This window comes from Momordica charantia, unplaced genomic scaffold (assembly GCF_013281855.1).
Source record: "Momordica charantia cultivar OHB3-1 unplaced genomic scaffold, Mcharantia_2.0 BLBB01000027.1, whole genome shotgun sequence".
In the NCBI taxonomy this organism is placed as follows: domain Eukaryota; kingdom Viridiplantae; phylum Streptophyta; class Magnoliopsida; order Cucurbitales; family Cucurbitaceae; genus Momordica; species Momordica charantia.
The window spans coordinates 112640-135205 of record NW_028275183.1 but is presented as its reverse complement, the minus strand read 5'-3'; the positions used below and the strand labels follow the sequence as shown (position 1 = coordinate 135205).

General features: G+C 38.3%; 1 non-coding gene across 1 annotated transcript; it reads left to right on the top strand.

Moving 5' to 3' along the window:
- The first annotated feature begins 10226 nt into the window (after positions 1 to 10226).
- On the top strand, positions 10227 to 10333 carry LOC148207924 (small nucleolar RNA R71). Its single transcript, XR_015787584.1, has one exon. It is a non-coding gene; the product is annotated as a small nucleolar RNA R71 (small nucleolar RNA).
- The last annotated feature ends 12233 nt before the right edge of the window (positions 10334 to 22566 follow it).

The window sequence follows — 22566 nt, the reverse complement described above, 5'->3', positions numbered from 1 at the left end:
AGAATCAAGGATACGCTAAGGACGATATGCATTTTACTTAGGAACCAACGACTACGCTTTTCACTTGACTTATGTCTAAGCAAGTTCAAAGTCCTAAGACATTCCCTAATATGTCTATATGAAGATATCTTACTTAGGATGGAAATAGTCGCAACCTCGGGTTAAGGTCCATGTCTAGGGACTTAACCGGAACCCTTATGTCTAAGGCGCTCCTCCCCTCGGTTTAACCACTCAACAATGCAAATAAAGCAACCTTTTCAGTATTGACTTGTTAAGACTTACAGTGACCTCCTCTAAATCCTAACTTTTTGGGAAAACATGTTGAGCAATGAGTGGAAAGCAAAACACTACTCTTAGCAACCTTTTTAGAAATAAAAGGCTAACTATCCATAACCGAGCTAGAGACGGGAATTTAGAAAGAACATATTGAAGAAAATACAGCAAGTAAAATGGTTGAATTGAAATGCATGTGTGGAAAAACAAAAGTTAACTAAGGAGAGTTTTGCTCGGGATGAGAGGCTTCGCCTTTCTCTTCAAGCAAGGGGGAGTGTTACGTGCTCTTTCCTCCAAAAACACATTCTCTTAACTAAAATAAAGTAAAGGCAAAGGGAAGATAAGCAAAGTGCTGGATTTTTATATATTTGTATAGGTAGAAAATAACTAAGTACAACGGAAACAAAACAAAGTTCAATAAAGGAATGTAAAGTGCTCGAGATTTAAAAACTAAAAGCAACTAATGAAAGCAATCAAAAAGTACTTAGAAAGCAACTAATGAAATCAACTCAAAAGTACTTAGAAAGCAACAAAGAAACACTAAGAATGATCAAGAGAAGGAAGCAAGGCTTGATGCATTTGGTGGAGAAGCTGCTGGAATTTATAGCTGTGCAGAATGGTTAGGTAGGTCTAAAACGCTGGTGGATCACCCATTTCCAACTCCTTTGACTGACTAAATCGTGCTCAAAATGATAGTGGAACACTTCTCTACACGTAGCATCCGTTGAACCACAAAAACGCATTGGAAGACGCGTTTCATTAAGGGCAAAGTTGGAAGAAAACCAGTTTTTCTGCAAGCACGCAGGCGTCTGGCGCCTCCTATGATGTTTTTCGTCTTTTGCTTCTTTTGATTAATTTGCATTCCCAAATGGTCCTAAAATGTCATAAATACAATATAAGCCAACCACAAAGTATCATATATGAATTTTGCATGAATTGGAACTCAAACGACCGAGACAAAGTGCGAAACAAAGTTAAAACATAGTAAAAACAGCATCTAAAACCTTCTTTTTACGCATGTAAACAAGCGTAATCACACCCCCAAACTTAACTTTTTGCTTGTCCTCAAGCAAAACTTAGCAACTTTAATCAGCTTTCTAACACATGGACAAGGTAAAGCAAAAGCAACCGAGATGTTCAATCATAAATTGTCTCAGGGAAAAGATGTCAAAGCCTACCATTCTATTGCCTTTGTAAGCTTAGTTACTATAAACCAAGTTTGAAATGATAAAACTTTCTCTTTCAAAATCCTTTTCCTTTCAAAAACAGAAAACGTTTTCAAATACCCCTAAGGAATCTGCACACTCCCTTTTTACCTTGAAACTTTTACATCTGAAAGACCGGCTACTAGCCCCTAAGGTTTCCACACACTAACATCGGTTTTAACCACAGCTACTCGTAGAAAGACTTTGAAACTAACAGCTAGGTCATAAGATGACGACAATGAGAAACACGAAGCCACTTATCACCATCCTTACTGCTATTTTCAAAGTCAACACCCAACCTAAACTAAATGGGTGTCTAAAGTAGGACTCATAAATCATAAATACATTTTCTTTAACTCTGATTGTTTTTACCACTTTTTTCTTTCTAACACAAGTCTTTCCCCACTCTTATTTTCTCTCAACAAGACTCTTTTTACTCTCTTACAACTTTTGTCTTTTTTTTTTTTTAAGCTAAGTGATTTTCAACACTTTCTTTCTTTCCAACTGACTCTTTTTCAAAAGAAAATAGCATGATTTTTCAAATATAATAACACTTTATCTTTCTGAAACAATGACTGACACAACTACTGTCCCCACCAAACTTAAGAGAGATAGTGTTCTCACTGGGAAAAGTCTTTTGCATCTGATGAAAAAGGCTTAACAGTAAAAAGGACAAGGACTTCCTATATAGGGGCAAAGAAAAAGCTTAAAGTTTGTAAAGATCAAAAAGACATAAAAGAAAATGAGTTTATCACATAAACGAAGGAAATAGCTCAAAGCTTAGTCAGCATAGAACAGAAAACTCAACAATCTCTTAGAATCATCATTGACATGAAATCACATGCACAGCACAGATGCTTCAAAGTAGGCATGTGAAAAGCTAAACTAAGGTTAAGTGAAGGCATACTTTAAGTGATCAGAAGATAAACGATACTAATTTATACATGCTTCAACTGAGCTCGAAACATAATCAATACAAAAAAACATGCGTAGTAAGGCTAGAATATGCAAACGACGTCATTAACCAAAAGAATGAAACACAAAAAAATAGCAAAGAAGGAACCTCCCCTTCATGAAGTTGGAGGTTGTGGACTAGGATCCGTGCCGGTACTGGAAGATGGATGACCAAGGATAGCAGCTAGCGCTGGAGGCCATGAAGGTAAAACCGCAAAATCCAATGAAGCCCTCAAGTTGTAGATATGTTGCACGACTTCTCGAACCTGATCTCGCAGCTGTTGGTTCTCCTCTCGGAGACGACGGATCTCCGATGTAGGAGACGTCCCAGTACCTTCCCTTCTTTGTAGCGCATATGAGATAATTCTCCGAATATTATTCTCTTCCACAACTGGGGCATCTCTCTTAATTTGATCCTCAGGGAGCTGCACACCTTGTCACAAGCATAAAGAAGTGACCAAGCGTGGGTGATAAAGCTTACCACGTGTCCGGTGGGCACACTCATGGATGCTGGTATTGATCAATTCTCCATAATTCACATCTATGCCCTTTAGCATGGCATAAACCAGCAGTGCCCTATCCTGAGTGACATGCTTATCATGCTCCGTTGGCAGAATTCTGTTTTTGACTATATATAACCATCCTGCAGCAGCTAGTGAAACATCCTCGGGTCTTAGTCGTACCTTGCCATGAGTAGTCAAATCCCAAGTGGCAGAGGGCGTCCCAACACATTATAGAGCCTCACCGAGCTGTTCTAGAGTCGAAGTCACTAACATCTTATTGCCCACAGCATCTCTGATATTCTTAATGTTGAAGGTGTAGTTGATCTGTGTGGCATCAAACCATATTTCCTTCCCACGCACTATGGCTATATGTGACTGAGGATGGACAGCAGCGTAGAACTCTCTGACTAACTCCAAAGCCTCACATTGTATGGGCTGAATGAGTGGTCTCCATTCTTTAACTCTAGCAGTCTCCCTCCAATCATCAGGCACATCTCCTAGAGTGAGGTCGAATCCCAATTCGGTCATAATCTTACGGGATTTCATTAATGAAGTGCGAGTGGCTAAATTCGCCGCGTTCCATTTCGTCTCGACCTCCTCGCCCTCGGACAAATCTAGTTCGATTGTATCAACTGGCCCAGGTGCCACTACCTTCTTTTTAGCTTCAGCTGCTTTAGCTTTCGCAGCTCTCGTTTTAGGTTCATTCATGGGCACTGTCGGCTTTTAGTCTCAACTGCACGACGTTTTGAACTCTTTTTCTCCCGCCTCTTGTATTGGAACATTTCCCTTATTGTCTGCGTGTCCTCAGGATCTTCTTCTCTGATAGGTTCTTGAGTACTATTCTCCCCAACTTTGGATCTACCTGTATCACACTCAAGTGGGTGAACTGCATTAGAAGGAATAGTGTGAGCATCCCTTACCCCTGGTAGAGTGGCAATCAGTGTGACATACTCATCCGTTGCCAACGGAGTAGATCCAGGTGCCCCAGTAGGCAACTCTTGGTGACTACAAAATGCTCCGTCTGTAGGTGTATCCAATGGGGAAGGTTCCTGAGTATCTTTCCTTACCACTTCGTTTCGGTATCCTCCATTTCCGGCATATTTGAACAATTGTCTCGTGAAACTAGTAGAAAATCATCATTACCATCTCTAGGTGTAATAATCAACGGAGATGAATAAAACTGCTCCTCATCCCTGTTCTCCATAGATGAATCCTTAGGCGTCAGACGCCTACTACTCCCATCTTCCTCAATTTCTGGGTCCGTCATCACCTCCTTGCCCTTCCTCTTTTGCCCTATCGAAACCCCGGGCTCTAGCCTCTGGCCATGGCTCTTCTCTTGCTCAACTCCTGTATCCATTGGCATATTGGTTGGGATTGGCATCCTAGGAGGCTCTAAGGGTTTTAGGTGTCCCATGTTGAAGGTATTCAATATGTTAGGGTTCAATTGTGGTGCTTGATGTCCTCTTTCTAGGAATGAAAGTTGATGTGGTGGGGGAACCCTAGGTGAAATCATCCCATAATTTTGTGGAGGTACCCAATGACCCATTCCATAATAAGGTGGAAGGCTAGGAAATATAGTAGATGGGTTGGGCATTCCATAAGGATGAACACTAGCTGGAATTTGCATTTGGGACAAGGGAAAATGATAGGAAGGAAACGGGGTAAAACATAAACGGTTGGTACATACCCGGATTGACCATTGGAGGAAGTTGTTGAGGATTTTCAGCCCTAAACTCACTGTTTTGAGGTATATTAAGGGTGGGTAGTTGCTGAACATTTACATAACCATGTGGTCCCATCATAGGAGGTTGTGTAGGAGCTTGGGAAGGAGAAGTAGGGAGTGAAGTGTGTTGAGAAGAAGAAGCCATAGAACTAAATAAAGGCTGGAATTTCTGCTTCTTCTTGGTTGTGGCCGAAATTGAAAAAAAAATGGTGGTAAGGGAGTGGGTTTGCCGAAAAAACAAAGGGGAAAGAAGAGAGTTGTGTGTGGGTTTTTATGGAGGTGTAAGGCTTAGGCAATCGGTCTATTTAAAGCTTTCCCCAAACTAAATCCTAAATGAAAAGGGATTGAGTTTTAAGCTCAAACTAGGTTTCCTAAACCTAAAAGGAAAAAATAAGTTTGAATTCCAAATAGGATTAGGGAAACAAAATTTGAAGTATTTTTTAGTTTAAGGAGAGATTTGAAACTTAAATCACAAAGGATTAATATTTGACCCAAAATAAAACACATAAAATTCGAAATTGAAACCTAAACCACGAAGGAAAAAGAAATTCGAAATACTGGAAAAAACAGAGTAGGCGCTAGGCGCCTGCGTGATTCTTTTTCGCAAAGGGCAGGCGCCAGGCGCCTGCGTAATTTTTTTCAACGTTTTTTTTTTTAACGTTTTCAAGAACATTCTTAATAAGCAAAACTTTTTATGATTAAACAAAAAAAAATGTAAGATACAAAGACTTCCTTCCTTTATTTTGTTCTTTCAAAACGGATAAGAAGGAAAAACATTTTTCGCCAAAATTTATTGTCCTGAAAGTTGAATAGAGGTTTTTCCTCTATCCATTGGTTCTCCAAAATATGGCTTAAGTCTCTGCCCATTTACTTTAAAAATACTTCCCTAAGAATCAACTAGATCCACTGCCCCATATGGGTAGACTTTAAAAATTTTAAAGGGACCAGACCATCTAGACTTAAGTTTCCCAGGAAAAAGTTTCAACCTATAATTGAATAACAGAACCAGATCACCTTTTTGAAGATTGTTCCGCCGAAGACGCCTATCATGCCACTGTTTAGTTTTTTCCTTAAACAGTTTAGCATTCTCATAAGAAAATTGCATGTGTTCTTCTAATTCCAACAATTGTAACGTCCTCGCTTTACCTGCAGCCGACAAATCAAAATTTAATTTCTTAGTAGCCCAAAATGCTTTATATTCTAGCTCAAGAGGCAAATGACATACTTTTGCAAAGACTAGCCTATAGGGAGACATGCCGAGGGGAGTCTTAAATGCTGTCCTATATGCCCAAAGTGAATCATCAAGCTTCAAAGACCAATCCCTACGGTTAAGATTTACAGTTTTTTCTAAAATGTTTTTTATCTCCCTATTAGATATTTCGGCTAACCCATTCGACTGTGGATGATATGCTATTGCAACCCTATGACGCACATTGTATTTAGCCAGCAAGTTTTGCATAGACCTATTCACAAAATGAGCCCCCCCATCGCTTATCAGACAACGCGGGGTTCCATAACGCGTAAAAATGTGCTTTTGCAAAAAACGAATGACAACTTTAGAATCATTGGTAGCAGTTGCAATGGCTTCTATCCATTTCGAAACACAATCTACTGCTAACAATATATAAAGCTTACCATTAGAAGATGGAAATGGACCCATAAAATCTATACCCCACACATCAAATATTTCAATCTCCAGGATCGGGGTTTGAGGCATTTCGTGGCGTTTAGATATATTACCTGTCCGTTGGCATTTGTCACCAACCTGGGCAAACTTATGTGCATCTTTGAACAGAGTGGGCCAAAAGAACCCACTTTACAAAACTTTGGCTGCGGTTTTGTGTCCTGCAAAATGTCCTTCATATGGAGACATCTGACAAGCGTCTAATATCGCCTTGCTCTTCTTCTGCTACACACCTGCGTAAGATATTGTCAGGTCCTAGCTTATATAAAAAAGGTTCATCCCAACGATAAAATCGAACTTCATTTAGAAATTTATTTACCTGTTGCTTGTTAAACTCATAAGGAACTATTCGACTTACCAGATAATTTGCTATATCGGCATACCACGGAACTGAATCAACTCGCAAGAGTTGCTCGTCAATAAACTGTTCACGTATAACAGTTCCATCATCACAAAGCGGGGATTCTAATCTAGACAGGTGATCAGCAACTTGGTTTTCAGTACCCTTCCTGTCCATAACTTCAATATCAAACTCTTGAAGTAACAAAATCCACCGTATCAAACGTGGTTTCGCATCTTTTTTAGCAAATAAATATTTTAAAGCAGAATGGTCAGTAAAAACAATGACTTTTGTGCCTATCAAGTAAGACTTAAACTTATCAAAGGCGAACACAACTGCTAACAGTTCCTTTTTTGTAGTAGTGTAATTGAGTTGTGCACCGGTCAAAGTCTTACTAGCATAATACACAGGATGCAAGATCTTGTTTTTACGTTGTCCTAACATAGCTCCTATTGCATAATCACTAGCATCACACATGAGCTCGAAAGGTAAATCCCAATTAGGTTCGATAATTATAGGGGCTGAACTTAAAGCAACTTTCAACATTTCAAATGATTTTAAACAGTCATCATAAAAAACAAATGGTCTATCATGTTCTAACAATTGACACAAGGGTTTAGAAATTTTAGCAAAGTTTTTTATAAAGCGGCGGTAAAATCCCCCATGCCCTAAAAAACTTCTAATCCCTTTAACATTCGTGGGAGGAGGTAGCTTTGAAATGATGTCTATCTTAGCGTGGTCTACCTCTATTCCTTGCTTGGAAATTTTGTGACCCAAAACAATACCCTCTTGTACCATGAAATGACACTTCTCCCAATTTAGGACTAGGTTTGTTTGTTCACATCTCTCCAATACTCTCTCCAAATTAACTAAACATGCGTCAAAAGAATTTCCAAAAACAGAAAAGTCATCCATAAAAACTTCTAGAATATTTTCTACCATGTCAAACAAGATGGCCATCATACACCTCTGAAAAGTCGCGGGTGCATTGCATAATCCAAAGGGCATTCGCCTGAAAGCGAACGTACCATACGGACACGTAAATGTTGTCTTCTCCTGATCTTCTGGAGCAATAGTAATTTGATTATAACCCGAATATCCATCTAAGAAACAATAGAAATCCTTACCTGCCAGACGGTCGAGAATCTGGTCAATAAACGGTAGAGGAAAATGGTCTTTCTTCGTTACCTTGTTGAGTTTGCGATAGTCAATGCAAACTCTCCACCCACTCACAGTTCGGATTGAGATGAGCTCATTCTCCTCGTTGGCCACCACGGTTATACCCCCTTTCTTTGGTACACACTGTACTGGGCTTACCCAGCTGCTGTCGGATATTGGGTATATAACACCGGCGTCAAGCCATTTAAGAATTTCTTTCCTTACAACCTCTTTCATCTTCGGGTTCAACCGCCTTTGACTCTCAATAGAGTTCTTAGCATCTTCTTCCAATAAGATTTTGTGCATGTAAAAGGCCGGGCTTATCCCTCGGATATCTGCTATCGTCCATCCAATGGCCTTTTTATGCTTCTCCAAAATCTGTAATAAAGAATATTCATTAGTAGGTGATAAATTGGAAGCTATAATAACTGGTAAAGTGTCATTCTCCCCTAGATACGCATATTTCAAATGCGACGGCAATGGCTTCTGCTCCAACGTGGATGGTTCCACTATGGACGGAAGTAACGACTTGCATTCTTCTTTTTGTATTTTTTCAACAGGATTAGTCACATCTTCCGGTCCTTCTGCTATCTTATCAAGCTCTTCTTCAATCTCTGTAACTAACAAGTCATAAAACTCATCAAACAGAACAGGATTCAAGCTAGTTATAGCAGAGCACTCTTCAAAGTCTCCTGGTAATTTCATGGCGTCTAGAATGTTAAATTTAACTTCTTCATTATTTACCCTCATTGTAATTTCTCCCTTCCTCACATTAAAAACTGTATCCCCAGTGGCTAGAAATGGTCTTCCTAAAATAATGGGAATGTCTAAGTCTGTCTCGCAATCTAGAATTATAAAGTCCGTAGGGAAAATGAATTTGTCCACCTGGACTAAAACATCTTCTATCTTTCCCTCAGGTCTTATGATAGATCTATCTGCTAGTTGGAGGGTAATCGTAGTAGGTCTAGCTTCTCCTATGCCTAAAGAGTTGAAAACCGATAATGACATAAGATTAATGCTAGCGCCTAGATCACATAATGCCCTTCCTAAGTTTTTCCCTCCTATGGAACATGGAATGGTAAAACTGCCAGGATCGTTACACTTCATGGGTAGCGGGCTGCCTACAGCTTCACTACTACATTTTGTCATGGCTACCAGTTCATGCCCTCCTATCTTTTTCTTCCTAGAAACTATATCTTTCAAAAACTTAGCATAATTTGGCATCTGTTCTACAGCATCTACTAATGGTATATTTATATGCAATTGTTTTAAAATATCTAAAAATTTTCTAAACTGGGAATCATTATTTTTCTTAACTAATCTTCGTGGAAATGGGGGAGTAGGGGTAAAAGAAGGTTGTACCCGTGGAGGAACACTCGGGGTGTCCTCATTACCTTTTCTAATATTTTCTTTTTCTGGTGTTGTTGGATTTTCTGGTATCTTAACAATTGGTTCAGTGGACGGAATCTGTACATCTGTTGTTGGCATTGTTGGTCCATCATATGCCAGTCCACTCCTAAGGGTGACAACTTTGCACTGTTCTTTCCCTTCTCGTTTTGGTAATTCAGTATGGCCTGGAAAAGAACCTCGTGGTCTATTCTTCAATTCATTGGCGAGCTGTCCCAATTGGGTCTCGAAATTCCTCATTGATGCCACTTGGAATTGTATCACTGCGTCGGTTCGGGCCATGTACTCCTTCATCATATTCTCAAGATTTGAGTTGTTATTTTGAACTGGTGGAGTCTGTGTTCTCTGATTGTACTATTGTTGCGGTGGCGGGATGTATTGCTGTGTAGGTGGAACATAGGGCTGCTTGTTCTGCTGGCTCTGCCCTTGATTAAAACCGCTCGAACCTCCTTAACCTCCCCATGAGAAATTAGGGTGGTGCCTCCAACCTGGGTTGTAGGTGTTCGAATATGGGTTAAAGTTCCTATTGTTCCCATGTCCTACATAAAAAACGGAAGCAAGGTTATGTGGACAATTACCATAAATATGGTTTTCACTGCAAAATGAACAAATGAGATCGTTGACTTGGCAAACAGGGGCAGGAGTGCAATAATCTAACTGCATAGGTTGTATCGGCGTGGCTAATGGATTTTTTATTCCCAACGCCATCTCTTTCAGCCTTTGGTTCATTGTAACCATCTCTTTTTGCATCGAGGTCGCAATGTCCAGAGCCAAAACTCCAGCTGGATCTTGCTTATTTGGTGCTGCCCTAGATCTTTGCGAACACCATAGTTCGTTGTGTGAAGCTAAGTCATTTAGGATGTCGACTATCTCGTTGAATGTCTTCTTTGTAAAGGCTCCGTTGGCAGCATTGTTTAGCATCATCTTAGTAGGATGATCTAAACCTCTAAAGAAATGTTCTATCTGGATGCATGCCGGCAAGCCATGGTTCAGACATTTCCTGATTAGTTCTTTAAATCTTTCCCACGCCTCGTGAACAGGTTCACGATCATACTGTCTAAAGGAGATGATCTCCTCTCTGATATCAGCGTGGCGAGTAGGTGGGAAGAATTTTGTTAAGAACTTCTCCACTAACGACCCCCATGTGGTGATGGATCCCGGTGGAAATGCATTGAGCCATGCTCTAGCTTGGTCCTTCAAAGAAAATGGAAAAAGTGTTAGTCTAAGAGCATCGTTTGTTATATCAGGTAATCGAAATGCATTTGCAATTTGAATGAATGATTTCAGATGATCATGTGGATCCTCATGTTCTTACCCTCCAAAATTTCCGATTGTCTGCAACATTTGGAATATCATTGGTTTAAGCTCAAAGTTTGCGTGGGCTGGAATAGGGTTGACTATCCTTGAATCAAAGTTCTGAAAAGCCGTGGCGGCATTGCCACGTCTCTGTTGTCCGCCATCTGGATATGGTTGAATTCATCATTTCTTGCGTGATCCCTCATATTACCGTTAATAGCAGGTGGATCAACCGGATCACGAGGTGGAATAGCTGCCATTGATGTGCTCGTACTCTCTACCTCACTTTCAGGACTGATTTCACCTTCACTCTCTTTTTGCTTTTCTAGTTGTTTTCGAAGTCTTTGCTCCTTTCAAGTTTTTCGAAGGGTCCGCTTAATCTCAGGGTCAAGGGGTAGAAGAAAAGATCTTGTGCTCATACACTTTAACTTACCCTTGTGAGATAAACGACCAAAAATATAGACCAAAAACGGTGGATGGAAATTACACCCAACAACAATTCACAAAAATAAAAACTAAAAGAATTTGAAAATAATTTTAAAACTAAAGTCCCCGGCAACAGCGCCAAAAACTTGACTGGCGTTATGCTGAACGCACGCACTAAGCGTGGTAACAATTCTATAGATGCAAACGCACACCTGTCAGAGTAATATAAAATGGATGGAGTATCCAAGTATCGATCCTCAAGGACTTCTAAACAATTTCCAAACTCTAAAGTTTTAATGAATAGTGAACGTTGAAATGAGTGATTCTTGTAAAATGGGAAGTGGTCACAAATAATGGTTTTGGATTTGGGATTTGGTCTTATAATGGTAAAACCTAGCCCGAATTACTTCAAGTTAGCCAACAAAGAATCAAGGATACGCTAAGGACGATATGCATTTTACTTTAGGAACCAACGACTACGCTTTTCACTTGACTTATGTCTAAGCAAGTTCAAAGTCCTAAGACATTCCCTAATATGTCTATTATGAGAGATATCTTACTTTTAGGATGGAAATAGTCGCAACCTCGGGTTAAGGTCCTATGTCTAGGCTACTTAACCGGAACCCTTATGTCTAAGGCGCTCCTCTCCTCGGTTTAACCACTCAACAATGCAAATAAGCAACCTTTTCAGTATTGACTTGTTAAGACTTACAGTGACCTCCTCTAAATCCTAACTTTTTGGGAAAACATGTTGAGCAATGAGTGGAAAGCAAAAACACTACTTCTTAGCAACCCTTTTTAGAAATAAAAGGCTAACTATCCATAACCGAGCTAGAGACGGGAATTTAGAAAGACATATTGAAGAAAATACAGCAAGTAAAATGGTTGAAATTGAAATGCATGTGTGAAAAACAAAAGTTAACTAACGGAGAGTTTTGCTCGGGATTGAGAGCTTCGCCCTTCTCTTTCAAGCAAGGGGGAGTGTCACGTGTTCTTTCCTCCAAAAACACAATTCTCTTAACTAAAAATAAAGTAAAGGCAAAGGGAAGATAAGCAAAGTGCTGGATTTTTATATATTTGAATAGGTAGAAAATAACTAAGTACAAACGGAAACAAAACAAAGCTCAATAAAGGAATGTAAAGTGCTCGGGATTTAAAAACTAAAAGCAACTAATGAAAGCAACTCAAAAGTACTTAGAAAGCAACAAAGAAACACTAAGAATGATCAAGAGAAGGAAGCAAGGCTTGATGCATTTGGTGGAGAAGCTGCTGAAATTTATAGCTGTGCATAATTGGTTAGGTAGGTCCTAAAACGCTTGTGGATCACCCATTTCCAACTCCTTGGACTGACTAAATCGTGCTCAAACTGATAGTGGAACACTTCTTCTACACGTATGCATCGGTTGGAACCACCAAAATGCATTGGAAGAAGCGTTTCATTAAGGGCAAAGTTGGAAGAAAACCAGTTTTTCTGCAGCCACGCAGGCGTCTGGCGCCTCCCATGATGTTTTTTCGTCTTTTTGCTTCTTTTGATTAATTTGCACTCCCAAATGGTCCTAAAATGTCATAAATACAATATAAGCCAACCACAAACCATCATATATGAATTTTGCATGAATTGGAACTCAAACGACCGAGAAAAAGTCCGAAACAAAGTTAAAACATAGTAAAAACAGCATCTAAAACCTTCTTTTTACGCATGTAAACAAGCGTAATCAACTGTGACCCGCCATTTTCAGACCTAGAGGTCTACCCCAATAAGGCTGCCGTAGGGAAGAACAAATATTGGTGCAAAACCTAAAAGACCTTATCCATTTCTGGAGTTCACCCTGATTTTCATTCCATACAACAGACCCTTCGTGAGGGTGGTCGCTCCAAGACGACACGCAAGCCGTGTATGAAACCTCACGTCGCAAACCAATGGAGAAGACCGTAGGATGTGTTATCCCACGTCCTTCTCCCATTTACTATAAATACTTTCTCCATTCACCTTGGTATTGAACCATGCAAACACCTTCCGTAGGGAGGCTGCGCTTAGTGCGACACGAGGCAGAGCATAGAACTCACGGTGTGAACTTATAAGGAGGACATGAGTGAAAGAATGTATATATATACCACATATATCTCATATACTTGGTATATTTTATATATACACCTAATCCTCCCACTTAGTATTTTACAACTAGGGTTATTACTTAGGTAAAATCCGGCTAAATGAAATTATCTAAGTTTATTAGTTTGCCCAATATAACTTTTGTATTGGATTTGTTTAACACTTAATGTTTTAGTTCATTAAACATTTTAACTAACTAACCACATTATTGCATGCTATAAAATATTGACTAAATCAACCCCCAGGTCGATTCCCATGTAGAGGTGTTCCCTTACGGTCAGCTTAAGTACCTCAACCTAGATAGAACCTTCCTTAGACAGGGTTCCCTTATAGACAATATTTTATCTTTACCTTTTATTTCGTTGTTTTAAACAACCTATTTACCAAAATAAAAAGTATATATAACGTAGGATATAATGAATTCCAAACCTCTTTGAAATTAATTATTGAAGACCTAGGGTTTGCATGCAATTCTTGATTATAGACTTTAATTTCTATTCAACAAACTTATAACACTTATAACATTTATATTTAAATTTAAAGAAATTGAAACTATAATCATGGATCAATGACATACATAAATATAACATTTATATTTACTAAAGTAGTGTCATGCTCATTACAACCCTATTTTCATCTAATTAATACAACGCTTATATTAATTAACCATGAAAATAACTCATGCTATCATATATTATAACTATTATATACATATGATGCATGAACATGCTTAACCTATGGTGGGATTTTAAACTATATGGCATACTTTATGCAATATATACAAGTAATTAAGTATACATTCAAAATGCATAATAATTAAATAGCAAAATAGACCGGTTTTTTGCTTCTTATAAGAAGTGAAACAAAACAAAAAAAACATTTAAAAAAAATACCCGACGCCTAACCACCCAAGCCCAGCGCCTAGCGCCCGAACCCAACCCTGAGGCGCCGTGGGACAGTGCCAAGGCACTGCCCCCACTGCTGCAGGCCCGAGTTCTTTGATTTCTGCAGCTCAGGCAGCGCCTAGGCGCCGCCTCCAGCGCCGAGGCGCTATTCGCTCGATTCCTCCAGTTTTTCTTCACTTCTCTGGTACTCTTCACAACAACTCCTTGCCACGAACGACACGAATTTATAGACTCAATTTACAGGATTAAACGCCCAAAACAACGGGGTATTATATTGATCGAATCAACGTAAAAATTGTAAATCTAATGCCGAAAACTGAAAACATCTATTTGCAAACCACATACATCAAATTTATAGAAACACCCACCATTTTTTTCCTTGTTATTCAAAATAAGATCGAAAGCAGAGTGTTGGCTCTGATACCAATTGAAGGGATCGGATCTCGTAGCGGAAGTGCGCGAACACGCGTTCTTCGATCTTGTCTTAGAATTACAACAAAGAAAAGACATATAAGCATGAATAAGAAGTTAGTGATACATACCTTTGAAGACATCACTTCAATGTAGACACCAACACCACCACAAAGTCTTCCTTGCTATCCTCTAGATATTAAGAACTCGGTTTGTGGGAACCGTCTTATAATTGAAAGGGAAATTGAGAAATCGAGAGAGAGCTTTTCTCATTTAGAGTTTTGAAAACACTATCAATGGACGTTCAGACTTTGTAAAAGAAATGGGAGAACCTCCCTTTTATATGGAAGGAGGAGTGAAGGGGAAGTCACCACTTCCCTATTTCCCACCATTAGGAAAACCTCCCCACCATTAATGGTGGAACGTGGGAGCCTTTCTCCCATTTTCTTTCCTTTTTTTTCTTTTATTTTAATTAAAACAAATTTAACTAAAATAATAATTAATTAAATCTAATTTAATTAATTACGAAAAAAGAATTATTAATTAAATTAAATTAAATCTGTTGGGTACTCTGTCCTAAAACTCGTAGTTTGTAAACAGTGAACATTAATGTGAGGTTATTCAAACAAATGTTGAACAAGGGGCCCCATCCTCTCACTGGCCCGAGAGGAATTGGATTTAGTGATTTGATCCTAAATCAATTGTTCATTAGAGGGATAGTGCTACTTCAGGAGAAAAGATTAAAACGGTTTTTTTTGACCTAGCTGAGGTTACGAACGGCCTGTGAAGGATCAACTTATCGATGACGGTAACATCAAATGGACACAAATATATCTACAGTGAGGGGAGTGCATCTACAGGCTATAGTGGACAGTCCTGTTAGTTAACGAATGTTGATTAACTAAGTTAAAGAGTTTGACCGGTTAGTCTCGAATCGTTGGAGCCCATGATCTGTAGGTCCAACGGGTCTCCATGCTAGCTCATAAAGGATAAAATTGATGAACTAGGTGAAGCAAGAATTTGAAGTGTTCAAATTCGGTTTTTAAGGGAATATTGTATTTTACATGAGATATAATATATACTCTAATTGACATTTAATTATTATGGAGAGTATGAATTATTTAAATTAGTTTTAAATAAGTTCAAAGCATGAAAAAGAGTTGTAATTTGATTAATGAGATTAATCAAGCTTAGGTGTCAAAGACCAATTAATATGAGATATTGATTTGACTTGGTTTTTGTTTTAATAGAAAATTGATATTTCAATTTTTGTTTTTATAAAAATTAGTTTTATCAAAGTTTTATTTAAAAAACCATGTTAGTGGAAAAATCCAACTTCAAAGTTCGATATTCCCACTAACTTGTGGTTTTTTAAGTGTTTCTTCAAGGCAATGACACCTATATTTTACATGCTAGTGGAGTTTGAAGTGGAAGGCATGCAATACATATCTTTGCATGCATTTGGTCTTTATATAGGTGATGAAGATCACTTGGATAAGGCTAATGCTTACTTGCATAAGTGCAGAATTTTTCCACTCAAATTTCTATTGTCTTCTCCTAGCCATTAGTGTTTTCCCTTTGTTTTCACTCAAAATTCGGTCCCACAACCGTGTTCATCAACCCGAGGATAGCACGGATATGTCGTTGGTGGTCCCATTGAGTTAGGAGAAGAAATTATAATGGAGGTCTTCAAAGGTATAAAGTTAATCTTTTTCTCTTTACCTTTTTCATCATTTTTCCAAGCATGCTTATTTTGGTTAAATTGCTTCATTAAGTGTATTATGATCCTTAGCTTCCGCTGTGCATGTCTAAGAGTTCCATCAACTATAGAACTGGTAGCTTCCGATAAACTTAACAGAGACAATTACGGAATATGAAAATCGAATTTAAACACAATACTAGTTATTGACGATCTAAGGTTCGTTTTAACGGAGGAGTGTCCTCCAGCCCCTGCCCATAATACAAACCGAACAGTTTGGGATGCCTATGATAGATGGGTTAAAGCTAATGAAAAAGCTCGTGTCTACATTTTAGCCAGTATATCAGATGTATTGTCTAAAAAGCACGAGAGATTAGCTACTACAAGAGAGATCATGGACTCTCTACAAGCCTTGTTTTGAAAACCATCAACAACTATCATGCATGATGCGATTAAGAATGTTTACAACTGTAGAATGAAGGAAGGATCTTCCGTAAGGCAGCATGTTTTGAACATGATGGTTCACTTCAATGTTGCAGAAGTGAACGGCGCAGTCATGAACGAAATAAGTCAGGTTGGATTCATCATGCAATCTCTTCCGAAGAGTTATTTTCAATTCAAAATGAATGCTATGATGAATAAGATTGAATACAACTTGACAACCCTTCTGAATGAACTCCAACTTTACGAATGTTTGTTGAAAAACAAAGGTTTTGAGGTTGAGGCAAATGTTGCTACTACCTCAAAGAGGAAATTCCACAAGGGATCGTCCTCTGGGAGTAAATCTGGACCTTCTTATCAGAAGAAAGGAATTCAGATGAAGAAGAAGGACAAAGGGAAGGGGAAGGCTCTGGCTGCAGTAAAAGGCAAGGAAAAAATTGCAAAAGAAAAATGTTTCCATTGCAATGAAAATGGGCACTGGAAAAGAAATTGCCCTAAGTACCTCACCGAGAAAAGAGTTGAGAAGGAAAAGCAAGGTAAATTCGATTTACTAGTCATTGAAACATGTATAGTGGAGAATGATGATTCTACCTGGATACTAGATTTAGGAGCCACTAATCATGTTTGTTTTTCTCTTCAGGAAACTAGTTCCTGGAGACAGCTTGGAGAAGATGAGGTCACTCTTCGGGTTGGATCAGGGGAGCTCATCTCAGCAAAAGCAGTGGGAGGAATTAAGTTGATTTTTGGAAATAGATATCTGTTTTTGGAAAATGTTCTTTATGTACCTTCCTGTAAAAAGAACTTGATATCTATTTCATGTTTGCTAGAAAATTTGTACAGCGTAAATTTCAATCTTAATGAAGCGTTCATTTTGAAAAGAGGCGCACAAATATGTTCTGCATACCTAGAAAACAATTTATATAAGTTAAAACCAACCAAAGTTGAAGCTGTCTATAATACTGAAATGTTTAAAACAGCTAAAACTCAAATTAAAAGGCAACATGTTTCTCAAAGTACCTATCTTTGGCATTTAAGACTTGGACACATTAATCTCAATATGATCGAGAGATTGGTTAAGAGCGGACTTCTAAACAAGTTAGAAGATGATTCTTTGCCGCCATGTGAGTCATGTCTTGAGGGAAAAATGACAAAGAGATCTTTTACTGGAAAAGGTCATCGAGCCAAAGATCCTTTAGAACTCGTACATTCAGACCTTTGTGGACCAATGAATGTTAGAGCTCGAGGAGGGTATGAATATTTCATCACTTTATTGATGATTATTCTAGGTACGGTTACATTTACCTGATACATCACAAGTCTGAAGACCTTGAAAAGTTCAAGGAGTTTAAGACCGAGGTTGAGAACCAATTAGGTAAAACAATTAAGACACTTCGATCAGATCGAGGTGGGGAGTATATGGACTTGAGATTTCAAGACTATATGATAGAACATGGAATTCAGTCACAACTCTATGCACCAGGAACGCCTCAGCAGAACGGTATATCTGAACGAAGAAACAGAATATTGTTAGACATGGCTCGATCCATGATGAGTTTTGCTCAGTTGCCTAACTCGTTCTGCGGGTTTGCAGTAGAGACTACAGCTTACATTTTGAATAACGTTCCCTCTAAAAGTGTTTCAAAAACACCTTATGAGTTATGGACCGGGCGCAAAGCTAGTTTACGTCATTTTCGAATCTAGGGTTGTCTAGCACATGTGTTGGTACAAAATCCTAAGAAATTGGAACGTCGTTCAAAATTGTGTCCTTTTGTGGGATACCCTAAAGGAACGAGAGGTGGTCTGTTTTATGATCCTCAAGATGAAAAGGTAGTTGTATCGACAAACGTCACATTCCTAGAGGAAGACCACATACGAGATCATAAACCCCGCAGCAAACTAGTATTAGAAGACATTTCAAAAGATGCTACAGATAAATCAACAAGAGTTGTTGATCAGGCTGGTCCATCAACGAGAGTTGATAATAGACCAAGCACATCTAGTCCGTCACATCCTTCTCAAGAGATGAGAGAGCCTCGCGTAGTGGCAAAGTTGTAAGACAGCCTGACCACTCTATGGGTTTAATTGAAACCGAAGTCACCATGCCTGATGATGGCTTAGAAGATCCATTGACCTATAAAAGGGCAATGTATGATGTTGATCGAGATCAGTGGATCAAAGCCATGGACCTAGAAATGGAGTCTATGTACTTCAATTCGGTCTGGGAACTTGTAGACACACCAGATGAGGTAAGACCTATCGGTTGCAAATGGATCTATAAGCGTAAAAGAGACCATTCGGTAAAGGTACAAACCTATAAAGCCCGATTAGTAGCAAAAGGTTACACCCAGGTAGAGGGGATAGACTATAAAGAAACCTTTTCACCTGTTGCTATGATTAAATCTATTAGGATACTTTTATCCATTGCCACTTTTTATGATTATAAAATTTGGCAAATGGTTGTCAAAACTGCCTTTCTGAATGGTCCAACAAGAAGCGTTCGTAGAACAGGGTCAGGAGCAAAAAGTTTGCAAACTTAAAAAATTCATTTATGGATTAAAACAAGCATCCAGATCCTGGAACATGAGATTTGACGCTGCGGTCAAATCTTACGGTTTTGAACAAAATATTGATGAACCTTGTGTTTACAAAAGGATCATCAACTCCACGGTAGCATTTCTTGTTTTGTATGTAGATGACATCCTACTTATCGGGAATAATGTAGGATATTTAACTGACATAAAAAATTGGCTAGCAACCCAATTTCAAATGAAAGATCTTGGAGAGGCACAATATGTTATAGGTATCCAAATAGTTCGAAACCGAAATAACAAAACGCTAGCTATGTCTCAAACATCTTATATAGACAAAGTGTTGTCTAAATATAAGATGCAGGATTCCAAGAGAGGTCTTCTACCTTTCAGATATGGAATACATCTATCGAAGGAACAATGTCCTAAGACACCTCAAGAAATTGAAGATATGAGACGTGTTCCCTATGCATCAGCAGTCGGGAGTTTGATGTATGCAATACTATGTACCCGACCAGACATATGCTTTGCAGTACGGATAGTCAGTAGGTATCAGTCCAATCCCGGTTATGCACATTGGACTGCTGTTAAGAATATCCTCGAGTATCTTAGGAGAACAAGGAACTATGTACTCGTGTATGGAAATAAGGATCTGATCCTTACTGGATACACTGACTCCGATTTTCAGACTGATCTAGACTCAAGGAGATCTACTTCATGATCGGTGTTCACTCTTAATGGAGGAGTAGTAGTGTGGACAAGTATAAGCAGAGCTTTATTGCCGACTCCACAATGGAAGCAGAATATGTTGCTGCATGTGAAACAGCCAAGGAAGCAGTATGGCTTAGGAAGTTCCTAAATGATCTAGAAGTTGTTCCAAACATACATCTGCCCATCACTTTGTATTGCGATAACAGTGGGGCAATGGCGAACTCCAAAGAACCGAGAAGCCATAAGCGCGGAAAGCATATTGAGCGCAAATACCATCTCATCAGAGAAATTGTGCAGAGAGGAGACGTTAGTGTAAGACAATTAGCGTCTGAGCACAACATTGCTGATCCGTTTACGAATGCTCTCCCGGCTAGTGTTTTTTAGAGTCATCTAACATGTTTAGGACTACGATTAGAATAAATATGGCAAGTGGGAGAAATTGGGTATGAGATGCCTAGTTTATTGTATTTACATTTCTCGCACTTAACTCAATCACGTTGTAAACCCACTAGGAGTTTTAGTCCAAGTGGGACTTTGTTGGGTACTCTGTCCTAAAACTCGTAGTTTCTAAACAGTGAACATTAATGTGAGGTTATTCAGACAAATGTTGTTAAATGAAAGTGAATTTGTTTTTTAATAAATCCAATAAACTACGAACCCTTGGCTATTATAATGAGTACTTGGACTTTATGTGGAGACATAAACTGGATCAAGTTCAAGTAAATAGCCTAAACAGTCTATAGTACATGGATCAAGTTGGGTACCTTTTCCTGGAAACACTATTGAATACGGCCCGCTTTATGATTGTTACAAATGTTGTAAGGTGTCATAAACGAAATGATCCTGATTCTTTCGTGTAGAAACATGTGAGCGGGGGTGTTCTACACAATGAGATTGTGTAAGACTGACCCTGAAATAATCACTGTTACGTATTAACACAGTTTACGGATAACACTGATTAATTTTGTTTATCGATGACCTAAATAACTTGATCTAAATCCTGAGCCATCTATGAACTCCTATTTATTCAGGATTCTCCTTTGATCTGCATAGGTGAGAGTAGGCTCATCAGCGCTGCTCAATATGCCTCCCATTTCAGGGATAAGACTGGGTAGATAGCTGGGGACATAGAATTAGCAAGACGAAATTCACTTCTACCCGATTTAGGGATAGTAGAGAGGTTGTTCCCTTAAAGGCTGATCGCGGGTCTTAAACAAGGGGCCCCATCCTCTCACTGGCCCGAGAGGAATTGGATTTAGTGATTTGATCCTAAATCAATTGTTCATTAAAGGAATAGTGGTACTTAAGGAGAAAAGATGTAACTCAGGGGTAAAACGGTTTTTTTTGACCTAGTTGAGGTTAAGAACGGCCTGTGAAGGATCAACTTACCGATGACGATTATATCGAATGGACACAAATATATCTACAGTGAGGGGAGTGCATCTACAGGCTATAGTGGACAGTCCTGTTAGTTAACGAATGTTGATTAACTAAGTTAAAGAGTTTGACCGGTTAGTCTCAAATCGTTGGAGTCCATGATCTATATGTCCAACGGGTCTCCATGATAGCTCATAAAGGATATAATTGATGAACTAGGTGAAGCAAGAATTTGAAGTGTTCAAATTCGGTTTTTAAGGGAATATTGTATTTTATATGAGATATAATATATAATCTAATCGACATAAAATTATTATGGAAAGTATGACTTATTTAAATTAGTTTTAAATAAGTTCAAAGCATGAAAAAGAGTTGTAATTTGATTAATGTGATTAATCAAGCTTAGGTGTCAAAGACCAATTAATATGAGATATTGATTTGGCTTGGTTTTTGTTTTAATAGAAAATTTATATTTCAATTTTTGTTTTTATAAAAATTAGTTTTATCAAAGTTTTATTTAAAAAATCAAGTTAGTGGAAAAATCCAACTTAAAGTTGGATTTTTCCACTAACTAGTAGTTTTTGAAGTGTTTCTTCAAAGCAATGACAACTATCTTTTACATGCTAGTGGAGTTTGAAGTGGAAGGCATGCAAGACATGTCTTTGCATGCATTTGGTCCTTATATAGGTGATGAAGATCACTTGGATAAGGCTAATGCTTACTTGCATAAGTGCAGAATTTTTCCACTCAAATTTTTATTGACTTCTCCTAGCAATTAGTGTTTTCCCTTTGTTTTCACTCAAAATTCGGTCCCACAACCGTGTTCATCAACCCGAGGATAGCACGGATTTGTCGTTGGTGGTTCCATTGAGTTAGGAGAAGAAGTTATAATGGAGGTCTTCAAAAGTATAAAGTTAATCTTTTTCTCTTTACCTTTTTCATCATTTTTCCAAGCATGCTTATTTTGGTTAAATTGCTTCATTAAGTGTATTATGATCCTTAGCTTCCGTTGTGCTTGTCTAAGAGTTCCATAAAACTCTAAACTAATTTAACCAAATTAATATATCACAGTAATTTAATTAATTTAATTAAATCATATTTAATTAAATTAATCTTAAATTAATATATTATATTAGAATCACATTCTAATATTTATCTCTCTCATAATTTTGAATCCAATTCAAACTTAACTTTATATTATAATGTATCAATATACATTATATTAATTGCATCTCATACAATTAACCTTAATTCCCTTTAACTAATTTGAACAATTCAAATTCTTTTCAAGACTAACTGTTCTTAACTATCCTCTACGGGCTAACAAGGAGACCTAATGGACCTACAGATCCAAAAGCTCCAACAATACGAGATTAAATGATTAAACGCATTAACCGTATTAATCAATATTC